This window comes from Culex pipiens, chromosome 2 (genome assembly GCF_016801865.2).
Source record: "Culex pipiens pallens isolate TS chromosome 2, TS_CPP_V2, whole genome shotgun sequence".
NCBI classification, from domain to species: domain Eukaryota; kingdom Metazoa; phylum Arthropoda; class Insecta; order Diptera; family Culicidae; genus Culex; species Culex pipiens.
The window spans coordinates 217463970-217479990 of record NC_068938.1 but is presented as its reverse complement, the minus strand read 5'-3'; the positions used below and the strand labels follow the sequence as shown (position 1 = coordinate 217479990).

At 35.7% G+C, this 16021-nt stretch overlaps 1 protein-coding gene across 5 annotated transcripts in view; it reads right to left on the bottom strand.

The window, feature by feature from the left end:
• The window catches only part of LOC120432576 (catenin delta-2), a 63336-nt gene extending 50444 nt beyond the window's left edge, over positions 1–12892 (bottom strand). For 3 of the 5 annotated variants that reach the window (XM_039597808.2, XM_039597805.2, XM_039597807.2), the window contains exon 1: positions 12583–12892. The gene's annotated coding sequence lies outside the window, so the exon portion shown is untranslated. Of the gene's footprint in view, positions 1–10084; positions 10909–12582 lie in introns of those variants that run through there. The other 2 variants (XM_039597806.2, XM_052708052.1) reach the window with 1 other exon arrangement.
• Positions 12893–16021: the final 3129 nt, after the last annotated feature.

Genomic DNA, 16021 nt, shown 5'->3' with positions numbered 1-16021 from the left:
GTCTGATTGCTTTCAGAACAGATTTACTCCTTCTTTCACTCGTTGAATTCAAACCATAGAAAGGTGAACAAAAATGGCCATAGACTGGCAGTGATTCACCGGCGGAAGACATAGACTGATATCGCCCCAACCAGCAACCAACCAACACATGGAAGAGCACGAGCGAGGGGGCGAAAAAGTGCACTTTTAATGTGTTGGTAAATAAGCTTATGGCTGGCATGTGTACCAAATTGATGTCAACCCCCTTTGCGAATAGCGGCAAAAATTGCTTCCAACACTTTTCTTTTTTTTTGCCAGCTGCTTTCTTTCCTCCCAGTGCTCCCAGCAAGGAGTCGATGTCTGTGCCGGCGCGGATGAAGTCTTGCAGTTGTTATCCGTTATCACGCTGGCAGTTTCTTCGCTGGATTTCTTGTGTTCGCTTTCCCCTGATGCCAGGAAAGTCAAGAAGTTCTTTTTTCTGTGTTGTGTCGTTGCGTTCTGTGCTCCACTTGTGTGAAACTGGATTCTGGTTCCATTTAATTCTGTCTCTTTTCTGCGAGTTAGCTAACTACCTTCCATAAGTCACACGAGATGCACAGTTTTGCAGTAGCTGCATCGACAAAAATGCAGAAATTTGATATCGCACTTTATGTTTATGTTATGTTTTTGGCCGTTGCTGCCATGTGCCAAATCGACTCGATGTCTTTGGTAGCAGCGCTGCAACTGCATTGGTGTCTCTTCAAATAAACTTGAAAATTTTACAAAAAAGACACTGAAACCTCCTACGCCCATGGTCACAATTTTCCACACTAGCACCAGGAGTGATGTCGTGGCCCATTTGTAAAGTGGGCTACAAAACAAGACTTGATTATTTCACCTCCGTGTCCCCTCATTTAACCAGGCAAAACTAAGTAATTCTTAAGTTCTCGCCAAGCTTAACATAAGGGGCGCCCCCCTTTTTGCGGTACGACTCGCCCATCTTCACATGTGCTGGATATGATACTAGATACATCCCGGCAAGGAGTTTTTAATTAAGGATCAAGTGTCGCACCGGACCGGTCCAATTTTTCCGGGCAAATATTTCTTCTAGGTGGAGTCGGGGGGAAAGGCTTGTAACACGGTGGAACTGCACCGACTGCCTGAGTGATTTTTTTTTTCTTTCTCTGGGTCACCACATTTTAACTGTAGAGTGATGTGAATATTCTCTCCAAAATAATTTGTACATGTTTTTAACTCAATGAAAAAAATTCGAAAAATAAGTTCGAAAATCGTGAACAAGCGTTCATGAAAACGGGAACCAGGTAGAAAGTGTGCTCATACCAACCCCTGACTTTTTTTTTCGATTTACATGTGTGTAACCATTTTTCTCTTGTTTTATTTTTCAATTTCTTGATTTTTATTTGAATTTCTTAAATTTTATAAAATTTTTTGAAATTCTTTTTTTTTAATTTTAAAAATTTCTTGATTTTCTAATATTTGTTCAATTTTTGAATTCTCGAATTTCAGATTTTTTTTAATTCTTGAAATTTACGTTAAGGTACGTATTTGAACATTTCAAACTAAATTTTCGATTAAGATTTCGATCATTCGATTTTTTTTTGTATCTTTAAATCCATTTGAAATTTTTTTGGTGCCTTTAGTATGCCCAAAGAAGCCATTTTGCATCATTAGTTTGTCCATATGATTTTCCATACAAATTTGACAGCTGTCCATACAAAAATTATATATGAAAATTCAGAAATCTGTATCTTTTCAAGGAATATTTTGATCGATTTGATGTCTTTGGCAAAGTTGTAGGTATAGATAAGGACTGCACTGAAAAACAAATTATACGCGGTAATTTTTTTTTTTGTGATTATTGATTTCACTTTGGGTCACTAAAACTTGGTTAGCCAAAAAACACTATTTTCTATATGTTTTAGGGGACATTAAATGCCAACTTTTCAGAAATTTCCAGAAATTGTGCAAAAAATCTTTGACCGAGTTATGAATTTTCAAACAAAAAGTACTTCAGTGAAATTTTGATAAAGTGCAGAGTTTTCAAGTTAAAGCTATTTAGATAACTTTTTTTGAAAATAGTCGCAGTTATTCATTTTTAAAAATTAGTGCACATGTTTGCCCACATTTGAAAAAAATATGAGAAAATTCTCTATATTTTGCTTTTTTGAACTTTTTTAATAAGACCCTTAGTTGCACATGAAAAGATTTAAAAACATGAAAATTTATGTTTCTAAATCTCACCCAAACAACCCACTATTTTCTAATGTCGATATCTCAGCAACTAATGGTCTAATTTTCAATGTTGAAATATGAAACATTCGTGAAATTTTCCGATCTTTTCGAAAACAATATTTAAAAAAAATTAAATCAAGACTAACATTTCAAAAGGGCCTAATATTGAATGCTTGGCCCTTTTAAAATGTTAGTCTTGATTTAAAAAATAAATTTAAATATTGTTTTCGAAAAGATCGCAATATTCCACGAATGTTTCATATTTTAGCATTGAAAATCGGACCATTAGTGTACAATTTTCAGTGTAGTCCTTATCCACACCTACAACATTGTCGAAGACATCAAATCGATCAAAAAATTCCTTCAAAAGAAACAGATTTTTTAATTTTTATATATCATTCATATATCATTGCTGCCAAATTTGTATGGAAAATTGTATGGACAAACTAATAATACAAAATGGCTTCTTTGAGCATACAGAAGGCACCAAAAAAGTTTCAGCCTTATCAAAATTTAAAAAATTAAAATAAAAAAAGACCTTTTTCGTAAAGAATAGCTAAGACTGAGAGACGGTGGAATTTTGGGTGTCACAATTGAGCTTAATAGGGCTTAAAAATTTATTTTCACTTAGTGTCATAAATCGGTATACCTGTAGTTTTTGTTAAAAAAAAGGTTCAATAAAACATTTTTTTTTTATTTTCTGCTGCTTGTTTTTATAGTGGTTTTAAAAATACTCAACATAAATCAAATAGTTCAACTCGTCGAGTGGCCAATGCTGTAAAGGCGATGAAATATTAGGTCAAAGATCTTGGAATCGAATCCCAATATTGACCTTTTTATCATTTTCATCTCATCTGTACTTTATTTTTTATTTTTAAAGAATAAGAGTAAAATGCTCTCGGCCGTTTCGTGGTCTGTTCACTGTACCTTTTAACTTGTAGTTTGAGGATTTTCTCTTGGGATGGGTGCAGGTTGCTTGGATGTAAAATAATTAAAAAAAATGTGATTTTTCTATTATCAATTGCAACAGTCGGCTATAAAAGTTAAAAAAATGTCTTCGTCAGTGAAGATAATTTAGTCCATTGCAAATTTTATATCAAGTTTATCCCTCCTACCCAAATAGTCTGTAAGCAAAAATTTATAGCTGAAAATTTAAATTTTCATTGCAAAAACTTGTCAACTTGTCAAACTTGATTGTTAACTATTTTAAATGTATTGTATAAAGTTTTTTTTTTGTATTTTAACAAAATAAGGCGCTTTTGGACTTTTTCAAATTTGGAATTTTGTGGCACAGATCGACTTTAGGAACAACTTTAGGAAAAAAAATCATGAATAAATTCATTGATATTTTGAAATTTTTCGATAGTAGCATATAACTGTAGTAATGTATAAAGCTTGTGATAGTTTTTGCTTCTAAATTATGAAAAATGAGCTAGGAATTTAAAATTTAGTTTTTTTTTCTTCTCTTTCCTTGACCTTGATCAGAGCCGTGGTTCCGACTAGGTTTCTAGATCTTCAAATGTTTTTATTTAGTTGAGTACAAAAAACAATAGAATTTCAAAAGGATTATCTTTAAATTGTCGTAAGATTTGAAACCACACCCATTGCACGGTCTGCCTTTCTAGTCTAGTTCCCTCAAGCCTTATGCCATGGTGTGGCACGTAATTGAGACTCTATTAGTACACCCCAGAACAGCTCGTGTGCGGTTTTACCTTTTCTCTTCTATTTGCTGCTGCTGATAATGATCCGTGCAGTAACTTCACCATACCGGAAACAAGTCCAATTAAATCCGCTCTCGACACCCACACTCTCCTGCCAACCTGGATACCAACTGTTGGCCACCTTCCCCTAATACCGTGAACACTTTTTTTTTCTCCATTTGGTATCGCGATTGAAAAATCGCGACAACGTGACTTTCCGATTCTTGCCATTACCCCGGCTCTGGCACACGCGACTACGACAACAAGAAAAAGCTCGAACAAAAAAAGGAAGAAGACGATGACGAGTAGTAGTAGGAAGGTACAAATCACAGGTGGATTAGGTGGCACTCAATCTTTGTGGGGCTTCCCCGGCTAGTAATGCACAGTACAAAATTGTTTTTTAAAACTTTTAATCAATATTAAATTTAAATCAACTCATTTTGTTCATTTTTTTAAATTAAAAGAACAAGTCTTCTTCTTTCAATAGCATTAATCTTATTTTTACTGTGAATAAACAGAAGCGGATCGAACGAACCCAGATTGCGACGGAGAAAATTGAGGTTATCGGCGCGCGCGACACGGCACTTTCTTCGCTGATGTCCTTCAGAGTGAAGTCTGTCTCTCATCGGATGAGTAATTCGTCAGCCATTCCTTTGTGAACTCACAACTTAATAACTTTAATTATTGAAGAGCCAAGTTACCAAATTTAAAGGAACCAACAAAAATTAACAATGTTTGGAAATTTTTAACTAAAATTGAAAAATTAACACTAAAAACTTAGTGAAGAATCGTAATTTTCCAAAGAACTTCAACCAACTAATCCCTCTCTCTCCCAAGCGATACAAAATTGCTTTTCGCATTTCTCCAACAGTCCCAGACCCGGAGGAGTGCGACGCTTTTAATGACCCGGAACCCGCGGGCGTAATAAGGCGCGCTCTCTCTCCTTGGCGAACGAGCAATTCCAGAAGGCTTCAAGCAGATTGGTTGATTGGTTTCGGCAGCAGCAGCTCCAGATCCTCCAGATTGGCGCGAAAGGTAAACAACAAACATTTGCACGTATTTGCGCGCGAACGAAATACTGTCACAACCCAACACACACGCAGGCGAGCAGGCCTAGACGACAATGAGGATCTCTGCAGTGTGGAAGTAAGGCGCCAATCAAGGAAAGCAGCTTATCCGTTTTCATTTTCACTTGCGAGCGACTTTAGTGAGCTTTCATGCTCGAGATTGGATCGATGTTTGGTTCTGATTTTTTTCTGATAAAAATCTTGCTGTTTTTTGAAGTATCAGTAAAAACATTAAGATCAACTACATGTTTTCAAGTGTTTTTGATATCATATGTTTTAGGTGTCTTTTATATGAAGACTTCACCACCAAATGATTTAAAATGACTAAAATTTTTTTCAGACAATTTTAAATGTTCAAAAACAAAAGATTGAAGAAATATTTTCCAATTGTTATAGAGTTCACAATTAAATTTCTTTACCGAATTCGGTAGTTGAAAAATGCAGGCCAAGGATTGATACCTAAGAGCATGCAATGGCACTGACCTTGTTGCGTGCTCTTCGGTTGACGTCCACGTAAGGAACATTCTGGAAGGAGCGTAACTAACTACATCCGTAGTTCTGTTAGATCATCCGAATTATCTTGATCAGAACAGTATAGCTTTGGTTCCTTGCGAGTGTCCTATTTTCTTACCTCCACGTTGGCTTGGTTTTCATGATGACCTAGCTGGTGGCCTGTGGAAACGGATCGTAAACCTTTGACTACCGCGGGTCAGAGTCGAGACGGCTAAAAGAAAGGGGCACGACAATGTAGGAAAGTGAAGTAATTTGTGATTGTAGACGGTATTGTTTTGATTCGCAGTATGTTGAGTCAACTGCTGTGGATGTACCTGAGCATCGCAGAACGGGGTTTCTCTTCTTTCCATTTCAGCTAACACCTATCTTCTGTTTATTTTGTTTCACTGATTTTCTAAAACGGCGTCTGTTTACTATCCTCCATTTGATTTTGATTTTACTTATTTGATTCTCTTATTTATCAACGCTTTTCCACTCTATTTTACCAATTGATTCTGCTGTAACAAACTGTCTGCTTTCCCTCAATTTGGCAGCGATGTCAATTTTGTTTATCATGTGCCTTTTCTTTATTTATCTATTTGAATAATTTCTCATCTTCCCTGTAAATTGCCCTTAATACAATCTAAGCTTGTTTGTTACCTCTATTTATTAACTATTGTTAATTTCTTTATCTACTTCATAAATTACTATCTTTCTTTTACTATTGATTCTTTACATAGTATATTTCCTTCACTGTTCATTGTTTCGAAACTTCACCTTTTTCTTAAGCAAGTGAGGTTCGAGTCTTTACTCAATTTATGGAATGATTAAAGGATTAACACAAATATTACTATTGTATTTTTGAAAAACTTTTCTAAAATGCTTAGGACCAAAATATTGTAACAAAACACCGCGACAAAAGAAATAGCAACAGATAAACACGACTCAACAATAGGGAAGATTTCAGGGGAAAACAATACACAGTAAATTAACAATTAGTTTTTGAATTCAAACTAAAAATATAACAGTTTTTGATTTAATGAAAGTTGATAGGCACACTATAAATGGTTAGGCGCTTATACTTACATCAAACCCTACGTAATGTACCACCCCCGGCCGAGTTAAAATGCGTAACCGGAAAAGAAGGTGTGCATGCCTGGCACGAACACTCAAAGCGTGTTCTAGCGTGCTGCTCGTACTGACTCAGAGCAAGGGTGAGATGTAGGTGTAAGGGCAGTGCGTGTTCGTCGGGAACCTGGTGCATAAGATCGGTCAAGGCCCGTTCTTACACTGAAAATTGCGAATTGCGAATTGCGAATTCGGTAGTTGAAAAATCGGTAAAGTTTTAGATCGGTAACCTGGTAATCTGTCAAAATGAACAAAATTATACCGAATTTCGGTTGTACGATGAACAGTTAAGAACTTCTTTACCGAATTTCTGTAATTTTTTACCGAATTCGATAATTTTCAGTTTACCGAACTGTTCAGCAGTTGAAAAATCGGTGAACTTTACCGAATTCTGTTAAAAAATCTAGTGTATTGGTTTGGGGCATAACTTGTTCGGTGTGAATTAGGCCGCAATTTTTACGATTTCTTCAGTGTTGAAAACCCTGTTTTGGCGTATTAATATAATTATTTAACCAAGAAACATACTCGCTTACCTTCAGTGAGTATGCTAGACTACCAATTTGCTAATCTGCAATGTTTTTGGGAGATAGAAGGACCTTTGGGAGTTACGGTTTTAGTTTCTACCACAAAATTAACAAAATTTGAAAATTTAGTATAAGAATTCCAGGAAATTCAGAAAATATTCAAAAATTCAAGAAAATTAGAATTTCAAAAATTTAAAAAAAAATGGGACACTTAAGAAATTCAAGAAATTAAATAAACTCAAGAAATTCAAAAAGTATAGAAATTTAAGAAATTCAAAAAATTTAAGAAATTCGAAAAATACAAAAAATTTAAGAAGTTCAAAAGATTTAAGAAATTTAGAAAAATCAAAAAAATTAAGACATTTAAGAAATTGAGAAATAAAGGAAATTTAAAATTCCAGTTATTCAAGAACTTCAAAAAACCAAAATCAAGAAATTCAATAAATTGGAGAAATTAAAAAAAAACGAGAAATTGAAGAAATTCAAGAAATTTAAGAAGTTTAAGATATTTGGGAAATGTTGGAAATTCAAGAAATTAAAAAAATTCAAGGAATTCAAAAACTTCAAGTTATTAAAGAAATTGAAGGTTTTTAAAAAATCGAGAAATTGAAAAAATCAAGAAATTGAAAAAAACAAGAAATTCAAAAAAAAATTAAAATTTCAACTAAATTTAACAAATTGAAAAAAATTAAGAAATTAAGGAAATTTAGAAAAAAACAATAAATTGGTGAAATTAAAAAAAATCGAGAAATTAAAGAAATTAAAAAAGTTAAAGATATTTAAAAAAATTTAGAAATTTGAGAAATTTAATTAAAGAATTTCAATAGAAGAAATTCAAGAAATTCAAAAGAATTCAAGAAATTCAGGAAATTAAGAAATGCAAGAATTTCAAGAGAAGAAATTCAAGAAATTTAAGAAATTTAAGAAATTCATAAAATTCAAGAAAATCAAAAAACCATGAAATTCAACAAATTTAAGAAATGCAACAAATTAAACAAATTCAACAAATTCAATAAATTCAACAAGTTCAACAAATTCAAGAAATTCATGAATTTAAGAATATAAGAATTTAAGTTGGCGTTCTCGATTGCGAGATTCCTGTTTGAAACTAGGTGTCCGAGGGATGATTATTGAGGCAATTGCAAACCGCTTTACACTCTTTTTTTTAATTTCAGTTATTCAAGAAATTAAAAAAAATCAAGAATTATATTGAATTGAAGAAATTCAAAAAAAAAAATCGAAAAAGTCAAAAAAGTTTAGACATTTTAAAAATTCAACAAATTGAAAAAAAAATAAAGAAATTAGGGAAATTTAAAAAAATCCAGAAATTCAAGAAATTCAATAACGTCAAGAAATTCAATAAATTGAAGAAATAAAAAAAAATCGAGAAATTGAAGAAGTTGAAGAAATTAAAGATATTTGAACAATCAAGAAATTCAAGAAGTTAAAAATATTCAGGAAATTTAAGAAATTTAATTCAGGAATTTCATGAGAATCAAAAAATCAATAAATTCAAGAAATTTAATAAATTGAAGAAATTTAAGAAATTTTAGGAATGCAAGAAATTCGAGAAATTCCAGAAATTCAAGAAATCCAAGAAATGCAAAAAAATTAAGAAATTCAAAAAGCTAAAGAAATAAAAAAAATCAACAAATTTAAGAAATAAAAGAATTAAAAGAAAACAAAAAAAAATGAGAAATTCCACAAATTTCTCGAAATTCTAGAATGCAAAGATTCACCATTTCTTAAATTCTTAAATCTAAAATTCTAAATCTAATCTAATCTAACACAGTCCTATGAAAGCATGCTAAAAGTCTCGTAATTCCGCTCAAGCACTTTTTTGTCATTAATAATAATTGCAGTCATCCGAGAACACCTAAAAATATATTATGAAATTAAAAGCGGCCAGCCCTACTTGCGTTGTGTACCGTAAAGAGGAATCTGAGAACGGATCACATTTCACAGAATCTGCAGGGGAGGATGGATGCGTGGACAAACCTTATCAAATGCTCCGATTGATAATAAATATAATGTTATTGGAAAGTCTTCACCAAGTTTCTTGATAAGCTAACGTAAAATTTTCAAATCCAATTTAAGGGTGCACAGCAACCAAGGAAGTTGTTGTCTTCTTATACCAAAATTGTCAAACTTACGGACCCAAACCTGCAAAAATCTGATTGTAAAAATAGTCAAACTTTGTTGTAAATTTTTTGGTAGACTGTACTTTAGGGGATGAAGTCAAAAATATATCGATAGTTCTCGTAGTTTTGAAAATACTAAAATGTCTGTAACAAAAATCTTGGTGCAAAAGCTCTGTTTGATGTGCACCGTTAACACCTTCTCAATTTATTTATAAAACTTTTTCTGTGTATTAAAAAATGATTTGGATGAAAGATCCGAACATAAATATATATCACTGAAGTGGTCATAACTTGAGCCAAGGTTGCCAGATCTTCAAGGTTTTTTACTCGTTAAAACTTTCTTAAGTCTTTTAATTATCCTACGATGTGAAATATGATGGTATTTGAGTCTGTTTTTGGCCACTTTACGAAGTTATTATAATAAGTTCATTTTTCGAGCAGGATTATAGTTGTGTGAAATCGTGAAAATTATCAGATTGGTATTCAAATTTTGATTGATTCTAACTGTATAAACAAACTTTATTCCATAACTTTTGGCTCACAAAATTATCGAAATATGTGGTATTTTTTCCAATATAAAATTTCAATTTTTGATTGGCTCTAACATTCAAGTAGAAATCGAATCTGAAATTACCCTTCTGGCCCTCAAACCCTAGACCAAAATAAACCATTCACGATTTCTTGCATGTCCCGTCCTCATCACAACACACACGCTAGTGTCGCGCCATTCCCCAGCCATTATTGAACCAATCCTAATTGATGATCTGCTTGCTGCTGCTGTTGCTGTACAGTGCAGCCCGTAGCTCGTAACAGTCGCATACCTTCTGTAGCGTAAAATCACCTCCTCGCCGTCGTCACTCCTCCCTGTGTAGCATCATCCCATTCGGCAGCGCCGCACCACGCGCCGCATATCCGGCTAATATGAAGTGAATCGAAATGCCACTCTCTCGCACACACAACACCCACACCCGTTTCACATTGATCCTTTTGCACTCTGCCTCTTATCCCAGAGTAGCGTAACCCAGATCCCTCGGACTCACTCACTCACACACACACACACACGGTGCGCTGCTCTTCCACACACGTTCACCAACACTGCTGATGTTGGCTATGGCCACCTCACTTCCCGAGCCCACCTCTCTTCTGGTCGGTAGAGACCACGCGATGACGATGATGATGCCCCTCGCGCCCTCTGCGTGCACAGCACAGCTTCACTTCTTCAGCGATGCAAAAGCTGAGCTGAGAGAACTTCAGCCAGCCAGCCAGCCAGCGGTATCAGCAGTGATTTAAAAATGTATGCACTCGCCCCCCGAGTTGAGGAGGTGGACGAAAAAGAAAAACTTCACTTTCTTCACAACACGCCCCGTCGCCGAGATCTTTAAATTGCGTTGGACCTGTCACTCTGCGTCACTGGCAGCGAACCCCCCCTCGTCAGGACTCGTCGACGGCTTTGATCCTGTCCTGCCACGGCGGCGAACCGGAAGAGGAAAAATCAATCATAATCCACTTTTGCGTCGTCGCTTCCCGGAAGCGGAGGGGCAAAACTTTTCCTCTGACGTCGTCGCCCCAAATCCGGAGAGTTCTTCTTCCGTTCGTCGTGCTCGTCGTCGCCGTAGTACAAGACTGGTTCCTCACACACACGCAGCACTCGGAACACACCTAAATTTTTGCCGTCATTCACTTCGGCGGTGGTGCACTTGGCCACGTCCGACAGGACCAGACATCAAACACTTCTTCACGAGCACCGCGATTGATTCCAGCAGCAAGCAGAGTGGTGTGTCCGTCGCGACGTCGCGTTCAACACCCAACAGTCTACTCGATAGTAGCAGCTACTTAGGGGTAGGACTTGCATTCGCGTTTTGTGTCAAAGAGTGTGTGCCTTTTTCTGCTGCTGCTGCACCTCTTGCTACTCTCCGTAGTCGTCGTCGTCGTTCAAGTTTTGCTGATGTTTCGCGTTCCCTTCAGCTTCTTCACCGTCGTCGTCGTCGTTGGCTTGCCAGCAGCACCACTGTCAACCGCAGCAGCGCCCTCACTCCGAGTTGTCCGTGGGCCTCCCGCTCTCTTTCGTCGCGCTCTCCGACGGCACGCAAAATGCCAATCCCTCCTCGGAACTCGCGCGGATGAACACACCCGGAGTGGTACCGCTGTGGACGAGGTTTGTAGAATCGAGTGGCTTGCTGAACATGCACGGGAAGAATGATGTGGCTGGTATCCAGATTCGTTACTGTACCGGACATCTATAGCTTAAATCCGCTGAAGACGATAACTGAGAAGATTGCTTGAGTTTTCTTGGGATTCGGATTAAGACAGTTCATGTAATGGCTTCTAGGTCCTCGTTGATTCTTTCCAGCAGGTTCCTTGAGGGATGCTATCGGATTATGACCTCTGCCGAGGAAGTTGAGACAAATCTGCCTAGGATCTGTGACAAATCTGCAAGCTGATCCACCAGAATCAAGAAGAGCTCTGCAATCCAGCAATTCGGGAGGTAGTGACGAGAAATACTGATATAAGACTCTTTTATGATGTTTTATAATTGGAATGAATCGAGCATAAGTCCATCGGCAAGGATCAAGTTGACGGTGAGTCAGGTGCCAGCAGCCACGGGAATTCCAGCTCCACTAGCGTGTATTAAAATTGTTGCGGTTAAAACGTTCGAAGTTTATTCTTGTCCAACACGGATGCTACGGCTAATGATGGTGGAAGGTCACTGGATAGTTGTGATTATGAGAATCGGGTTACCTTGAACAAATTAGAGGGCTCTACGATGTTCTCTCCTCGATGTCCAGGGATTGAATGAATTTTCTAGACTTACCAACCCAGTTTTAAGCGCTTCAAATGGAGATGTAAGCTCCTCCCTTTTTACCGGTTTATCCCATATTACGTCTTTCTCTTTTTGCATATCTAAGAGCAATTTTTCAATCATGAGTTTGGCTTCTGAAAAATGTTTTAAATCGAAATCAAGTAATAAATATTTCATACGGATCAACAATGAATCGAAAAATAAAAATTTAATATGACTTAATCCTGGACCTGTCAAAGTAAGTGCCTTTTCAGCTTAAAACGCCAAATATCTTTTCAATCGATAAAAACTAAAAATGCAAGCTAAATTTATTTCCGTGCAACAACTCAAAACCAAACCTCGATTCACGTGAATGAACGAACCCACCGCACCTCTCTCTCTGCTCGGGCACCCAAACTCCGAGAGAATGAGCGCCCACCACTCGTTCATTAATAAATCAAAACGTTCCTCGTTCGCCATCCTTCCCACAAGCGAAAACGAGACAGCACCTGCTCGCAAGAAATCACAACACAAACTCACCGAAAATCCGCTCTCTCCTCTCCCACCTTCTCGCTCTCTCGCGCTTTCCTCGACTTGACACTCACACACGCACACTTTTCGGCCCTGGAACCGAGCTGGAATTCCGCTTTTCACGGTCACTTTTCGCCACTTCCGGCCGCACGGAACCGGCAATCTTCACTACACGCGTGTTCCGCGGCACGTCACGAACACGGCGGAACAGGTTTGGACCGGCGCGGCACCACTTTTTACACGATTCTGGCAGCGAAAAGTCGGACCTTCGATTCGAGCGACTGGCACCGAAGAAGAAACATCACTCTTTTGGCTCTCACTCGTTCTGTACGGATGAGAGAGAGAGAGAAAAAACGAGATGGCTGTTTTCTTGACAAGCCGGACAGGTCGAAAAAGGATGAATGAAAAGGGCGAAATCGACAACAATCGACTTTCTCCTTTCGATAGGGTGATACAGATTGAAATTATTTATGAAAATATTTCAGTTAAAGAATTCGTGCTGTATTTATTTGCCTGTGATAAACACTCGCTGTCTCATAGTAAGTTTTATAAAGAAATTGTTATATTATAGTATGTGATATGAAGTAAATTTTTTTTAAGTATTTAATTTATAGCAAACACAATTAAATTGTGGCCACTGCAAATATTTTTTAAAAGTTTATGTCGACCCCACCCTCACTCTCTTTCAAAATTGGTCCGAAAAATTGAAGGGCAAAATTTTATTCTCGAAAAACTTCAAAATTTAAATGAAAGTAGAAATTTAATCAACATAAACCAAACTAAAATGCATTTCTCAACATTAATAACTATATTCAGCACTATTGGGCTGTTTAAAAAATATTTTTTATATTGGTGAAATAGTTGTATAATGCATTTTAAAACGCTCTTTTCTTAGAAAGTTTAAAACCAGGGCTCGTAATCACATCACAAAAAAATCGTTGTCTAACTTTTGATCACAGAATGACATTTATTCGGACTGCGCGCTCTGTGTTACTTTGAGTTTTGATTACCGAGCTTAAATATGACCCTAAAGTGATTTAGATTTTTTTAAACCAAGATGGCGGCCAAAATGGAGGGGATGAAATATTGAAATAATGCATTTTCATTAATTTGATGTTAAAAGTAAATAAACGAGAAATTTTTTTTATGATTTTTTTAAAACCAAGATGGCGGTCAAAACGGAAGGGATGAAATATTGAAAAAATGCATTTTTTTTTGAATTTGATGTTAAAAGTTAAAAAAAAAGAGATAACTTCGTATAATCGAGGGTTCGGATAATCGAGTCTGGATAATCGAGTCAGATTATCACAAATAATCTTAATATTTTTTATCGAGTTCAAAACATGCTAAATTAGATTTTTAATGCAAAAAATGCAAGAAAAAATGAGTATCAGATTAATCCGACATTATTTTCTGTTGAAGACTTCAAAAGTTTTATTTATAAAGGTTCTATATAAACATACGAAAGAGAATAGCTTATATCACATTTTCAAAAAAAAAAATCTAGGCTTCTATTGCCATTAAAATTTAGAAGTTAAATGTCCCCTAATTTTTTGAGCTTAATTTAAAGAGAAGGGGGAGGGGCATAAACTTTACCATATTTTAATTTTGTTTTCAGTTGTACATTTGTAGACAACATTAAAGATTATGAAAGTCATATTCATATGATTTACAATTCAGAAAAAATCAAAAAAAAGTTTTCTTGTGTAATTTTTAAATCAAATTATTAATTCTGCATATTATTTGATTTGAAAAGAAAAGAATACAATTCAAGAAAAAATATTTCTGAAATTAATTCGAAACAAAAAATATGTATGTTCATGAGACAAATAATATGTCAGACAAGATGTGTGTAATGGGGCCATTCATTAACCAGGCTTGAAAATTTTAGATTGGGATTTTTTATATATGATTTTTTTTTGTATAATAAATTGCTCACAAGAGAGGTACACGCAGAAAAATAAGGCATATTTGAATCAACAAAACGTTTTGTTGATTTGAAAATCAAGATTTTTGTTGAATCAACGCTAAACGTCAAAGCAACATTTCCAAAACAACAAAAGATTTTTGTAAAATTGAGAAAATCAAGGTTTGTTTCAACGCAAAATCGGTGTTGATTATATTCAACAAAAAAAATGTTGAATCAAATCTCGTACAGGCTGATTCTACAACATATTTTTCTGCGTGTAGGGGTGGCGTCTATAATTTCTTCAAAAGTATCCACAATGTTTTTGGATGGATTTTTATAGTCTCATTAGAATTGACTATGGTCTCCAGTGCCTCTGAATATAGTCTCCAGTGCCTCTGAAATCGCCAGAACATTTTTTTTAAATATTATAATAATGCAAACACAAATAAAACACAACCAATATTTTCTTTTGTATCCAAGGTTGTAATTGTTCATGTCATTAGATTTTTAAATATATTTAAAAATTGCACGCTTTAAATTTGTATTTTATGTCAACCATTCATGATTTACAAATCCAAAAATCCGGCACAAAGAACCCCATTAGTGAGAAATATTTCCTTCTGACATTCGAGCGTCTAACAACCATCAATGAAACATTTCATTCAAACCAAAACCAAACAACAAAAGCGAACGAAAAATCAATGGTCCTTCTTCAGTGAGTGCGCGAGTGGTTGAGTTCCCAGCAGAAAGTGCAATGACTTTTTAAAAATGGAAGTTCAAAATACCAAAGGGCCTATGAAACACAAAAAGTAAATTTAATTTTCAATTTTGATTTCCACCTTGCTTAAAAAAAAACGTTACTTAATCCACCTTAAGTGGTTGGTGCCTTCCTCGCATTCATGTTGTATTTTAGGTTTTATTTACAAATTAATTTAAGAGTTTTTTTTATTTTTTTTTTCATTTCTTTTTATAATTATTGATTTTACTTGAACAGCAATTTTCAATTAATTTTTTACCAACTCTCCAAAATAAAGCAGAAGAGTCTCATGAGTTATAAAAAAAATAATTAAAAAGTTCGTGTAAATCTTTGTCGAGACAAAATGATGCAGCAACATAATCAATACAGATTTTTTCCAGAAGAGACGCAGTTACTGCTTAAGCAATGTGGCAACCGGGCGATACGCATGCAAGGGGGTGTGGCTGCCAATCCCCCGCGTGGACCAAAATCCCTACGCATGCTGCGCGACTCTCGCGCGTAAGCAAAAAGATCCGGCCTTTGAGGTTATGCAAAAATCACCCTTTTTTGCAGCTACAAAAAAACTTTTTCTTGGCATAACTTTAAAAGTACTTCATTAAACAGAATAAAATTTAATAGGGTCTTAGGGGACCCCAAAACGAACAGAATAAGGCGGATCCGGCCAAAATCGGTTCAGCCAGTTCTGAGATAATCGTGTGGAAAAAAAATCATGTCTACACACATCCCCACAGACATTTGTTCAGAATTTGATTCTGAGTCGATAGGTATACGTGAAGGTATAT